Raw genomic sequence first — 5,764 nt, forward strand, 5'->3', positions numbered from 1 at the left:
AAAAAAAACTCTGATTCCTGCATAACTGGTTCATGTATGCAGGATTTATCTCATTTTGGAGCATGCTAGATACGAGTCCCTTTTTTTTAAATGACCATTGATATATAATGTGGCCATAATTCTGATTTCCTATAATACCTGACCTTAACGTTAAGTTTCTGTGGATTGCTGGTGTATGATTCAATCTGCCACTTTCACATTTCTTAACAGTAGTTGTGTTATGGTAATTATTATGATTCCTGGCTTCGATTTTCTACATTGTCAGATGATGGGAGGGGACAATTTTGAACATCTTACTTTGATCAGAGGTACTTAAAAAGTGGTGTTACTTGTACTACTTAATCATTTACATCTGTTCAATGTTTTAAAATTCAATAGCTATAACTACTGAATGAATCCACTTTTTGAAGTCCGGTTTGCGGCATTGTTACTCTGCTAAGTTAAGAACCTTTAATTGGATTACAAAACTTGACTATGCTCGCTATTTAGAATTTTGTCCGACTTCTTGTGGACCATCGCCAAAGGGATTATCCGGTTCGTAATTGGGCAGATGTGTGCTTACGATCACCAGTAAGCACGTTGTGACCTTTGGTATTTCTTTCATCATTATGGTTCAAAAATTAAAAAAAGCAGGGGAGGATTCCAGACTTAATGACACCTGTCTATCCAGGTGTATCAGGGTTTAATTTATGTCTGGTATATCAAAAACAACATGATAACATTAAGCAATGTGCGATGGTACGGTTTTTGGCTCGGTTTAACTCGGTTTGTAGTAGTGGAAGAACAGAATGAGAGAAAATCGCTATTTGCAATATGTACGATGTTTCAATTCTTACAACCTTTAAATGCGTTTGCCTGCCTTTGTCAGGATGTTCTTTTATAGAAATCGTGAATCTCAACAATAGTAAGTTTAGTATAGCCTTTGGCTTCAGGTCAAATATTACTATATCCTGGGATGAAAACATAATAAACACAGCAAATTACACAGATTTCGATTAAAACTTAATATCCATACATTATCTAATGACAACAATCTAATATTCATTCGGTTGCTGATATCATTGGCGACCATCAGTTGTCAACAGATGTTTCATAGATATACAATAATTACGGTTACAATGGGTAAAATGTTTAATAATGACCAGAAATGAGGATTTTTAATACAAAAATCTATAGGTGGTGTGTAACACAAATGAAACCTATCGCTAAGTAGATGTTTTAGTTCACAACAGGCTTTTTAGATGGTCCTTACGGAAGCCATTAACTTCAAAACATAAAATACCAATTCCGGCTACAATCGGGAGAAAGGGTATATTTCTCATGAGGCCGTCCATCTCGAAATGTCAATCTCAAAAAACTTATATGTTAGTTTAGATGTTTGGTTCGCATAAACATGATGGGAAAATAATCAACAATGTTGGCACGTTAATATAATCGTCTAAATTGTTCAAACATTTTAGAAGTTCATGTTACAAGAAAATGTTAAAAAATTACAAGAAAATTGTTATAACCATATACTACATTTTGAAAACACGGTGGACTAGGTTAAATACGATTGTTTTTGTAAGTACATTAACTTATAACGGTTGAATTGTTATACTTCTTTACTTTAACAACTGCCACCTTTACAATTTTAAACGTTATCGAATAATAAGGTAGAATAAGTGTTTAATAAGTTAGAATAAGTGTTGCTTACACAATTTTACGAATAGTAAGACGAATGCCATTTTGAAGTTGAAGAAGAGAAAGAATAAAAGTGGTTTATAAAATTAACTAGTATATGTATCGGTTTAAGTGTATGTTGTGAATGCGTTGTACTAAATAGTTTACTCGAATGTGGGGGTGGTCGCGATCTTTAAACGTTTTATTGATTGAAATGGCGGTGATCAATTTGCCTATACCCTCTTCGTAGAAGGTTCCTTCCAACGAATATAGCCACGACTCCACGGCAGTTTTCACTTAGTTGTTGGTTTCATAACGTGGTTTCATGTGCAGGAACTAGTGGTAGACAGACGGTGCCAAGTCCGGGCTGTAGGGCGGGTGATCGAACTGCTCCCAACGCAGTTGTCGAACCAATGTTCAGTGTCACCAGCGGTATGGGGCCGAGCATTGTCATGGAGCAACACAATTCCGTTACTGAACATTCCTCTCCGTTTGTTTTGAATTGCCCGCTTTAGTTTTCTCAAGGTTTTGTAATATCTTGCCGTATTAATGATTTCACGTCTTGGGAGGAAATCAATCAGCAAAACACCTTTCCGATCCAAAAAGACGGAGTTTTTGTGCAAACCTTGTCGTCTTGTGTTTTTGTTTTCTTAGCGGATTGAGTGTGTCACCACTCCATTGACTGCTGTTTGGATTCCCGTGTGACATGACGACCAAAGTTTCATCACCTGTTACAAATTTGATAACAAAAATCCACACCATCATCACTTTACCGTGTGAGAAAAGTCAAAGTACTTCCGAGTCTCTTGGTTTTGTGCAAGTCAGTGAGCATTTTTGGAACCCATCGGGAATACATCTTTCGATAACCTAAGTGGTCCGTAACAATTTCGTACAAAATAGTGCGTGGAATTGGTTATAATCGTCAGAAAGCGTTGTCATAGTGAAACGTCTGTTCTCTTGGATTTTTGTCAACTGCCCTACGGCGACAGCATAATGAAACGGTACTTACTTTCTGAACACGCCTCGTAAATAAATAACATTTAGCCTCAGAGCACAAGGCCTGACTTGATTAAACGTACTCAAATAAGTGATAACGGATAAAGACTAAACGTTTAACTAGTACAGTATGGACTTTTATTTGTATACAGAATTTTGTTTAACAAATAAAAATATACAGTGTAGGAACGAAGAGCCAAATTGGATTGTATTAGCAAACAAGCAAGTATTTTGTGAAATATTTACATATTGTAAGGGATGTTTCCTTGATTAAAATTTGTCGTCAGTCACGCTAGTTCGTATGGGTTTTAAAATTGGATTTTCCGAAAAGATTAAAATATTAAATGGTATTTTTTCTCAGATCATATTTTTTTTAGGCAAAAGCACTTAATTACTCAATTATTGTATACGTAAATAACTGAGTATCGCCATATAATAATGAGATAAAGAAAGTTAGTGTCCAGAAATAGTAGGTTCGATGACCCATATTTACTTGGCTGAATATAGATAGTGAAGCCTAAAATTCGACTAGTGGTACAAATTTTCAAAGCTTATCTATAAAAACTACATTGTCCACAATTTATTAAAAATATCCAAATTTGGTACGTTTCCTCTTGTATACGCATAAAACTTAGTTCGTTCTTCAACCCTACTGCACACAAATGGTAGATCACGGTATCAGCTATACTAAGCGTCTAATGGATCGTATGGTCGTCGTCTTGGCGATATTCATCGAAGTGTTTTTAAAGTGTTGTATTCAGAAGTATGCACAAAATTATTCTTCGAAATTCTATAATTTACAAAGTAGTCATGTGATTTTTTGCGATATTTCATCCCATTACATGTTGCAAAATGGCTTTTAGTTCAAAAACTTTATTAAAACTGGTAAATCTGGATTTGTCTGATATTGAGGCCAAACCAATAGTCGTATTTTAAAACGTAAATTCATTTGCTTGCTATTTAAATTCAGACAAGATATAAGGTATGATTTCATGTTTATTGTATCATTTAGAGGTTGGCTCTTTTAAATGGCGTTAAATTTTAAAAGTTGGTAAATTTGTCCACTCGTTTTATCCCCAACAGTATATTGACCATGTTATAGGTCACAATGTAGTGAATTTGTTAGCTGTTCATGGAGGAGTTTGATGGTTTTGAAAATGTTATCATTGTTAGCTTTATTCATTACAGTATTCATCACTTTATTCATTATGTTTGGAAATCAACTACTTTCACGTGTTAAACTAATGGCATATTACGACAGTTTTCTTTTCAAGGAACGTTTTATTTATACTTTATTGCAGCTAATGCGTAAATGTACATCCTCATAACATTATAAAGACCACTATGTCATGTACATGGAAACGGCCATGTTGGTTTTTGTACGTTGCATTGGCAGGGCGTGTTGGGGTTGTTTACAACTGCTTGGCTGGCGTGGCATACTACACCGTCAGAATCACGTTGAGCATTAAGTCCATGAGTTAATGTCCACTTGCTGCTAAATCGTCGTCTCCGGTGTCAAAAGTTGTAATCTGATTGCTGTTGCTGACAAATATAAAATAGTATTAATTTCCAGTGTTTTAGAACATAAGTAGTTGAACTTAAAAGTTGTAAACAATTTTTATAGGAAATTATATACAAGAGTAATATAAACAACAACAACCACAACCAAACATAACACAATAGACAGTCTCGCCTTTAATTTATATTCTGCATATAAAGGAAAGTTGTAATAAAAAGGAAAATCATTGAAGTATACAGGATGAGAATGGATCCAATTCCGAAAATTATTCATTCTTACCTGTATTATCTGTTCAGAGCCTGTCAATGCTGCCTGCCATAGCCACCATTGACGCTTGTGAGTCTTGTAGTTCTTCCGCGTCACTGCATCTTTCGTATCTTCTATGTATGTACACTACTCCTCCGAGTATTGCTACTCCCACCAGCACACCAGCCACAATTTGGCATGTAATTAAGTTTCTAATCAAGTCTTGTAGCACTTTACTGTGTGGATTCCTGTAAAAAGGTGAAGCTGCGCCAATTCAAATGCTTGGAAACTATTTAAATAAAGACAAATAATTATTTTTGCATTAATTCTAGAAAATGATGAAATTTAGTACGGAATCTTGGCCTATTAAACATTCCAGCATCTTGAAAATCGCGTTTTTTTCTTTAAGGTTTGAGAAACTATAAAACTACACAACGTTGGATGTTATGAATGGCTGACCATATAATAATATCCTAATTGTCAGTCAGCATGAGCATATAATAACATAAGAGTATGTTAATATTATTATTAAAAAACAAACATTTCCACCTATTTGTAAACACTCTTGCGATCGCATTTTTGTCCGATTTTCCCAAACTTTGATACAACTTATCCTCACCACAATTTAAGTACGTTATTCAGCCCTATTGTAACAAAGGGGCAAAGTAATCCAAAATGTCGGCATTCAGCGATTACCGGTTAATGAGTCTTATGTTTATGCGATTTTAACAACATTTAACATAGTGATTTTACATGTTCGCTCCAAGAATATTTCCTGATTTGAATGTTATGTGAACAGAGGGGACGAAGCCGTAGGGTGAATAGTAAAAATTATTTGTAATTTTATGTTAGTAAATAGGATAGTTTGTATACTATGTCAACAAATATAACAGAATCGCGATTTGTTAAAAGGGCATTAGTCCATTTTTTTGAGAAATTCACTTTTTCACTGTTTTGCATTCTTTAGACATAGATTCATCTAACTGTGTTAGAAAGGCACAAATCCACCACATAGCATAAGCTACAGAGCTTGTTTGGTATTGAAAGTTTTGTTAAAAGGGCACTAGTCCGGGACTTTTGCCCCTTTAACAAAACGTTTGTTGGCAGCACTGTCTCCAGCTGTGTTGTTTAGTTTGTGTCTCAGCTGTTTCCCATTCCCAGATTGTTGTTCCAGACTAACCTTCTGCATTTTAAGGTTATAACTTGCTTTTGTTGTCAAATGCTTTGTGTTTAACATGTCAAACGACGGTTTTCCTGTTTTAAATGACGATGTTGCAATTGCAAATAATATTTCAAAGAAGAGGAAATATGATCCTGAGTCCTACAAGAGGAACATCATAA

Source organism: Homalodisca vitripennis, chromosome 5 (genome assembly GCF_021130785.1).
Source record: "Homalodisca vitripennis isolate AUS2020 chromosome 5, UT_GWSS_2.1, whole genome shotgun sequence".
Taxonomy (NCBI): domain Eukaryota; kingdom Metazoa; phylum Arthropoda; class Insecta; order Hemiptera; family Cicadellidae; genus Homalodisca; species Homalodisca vitripennis.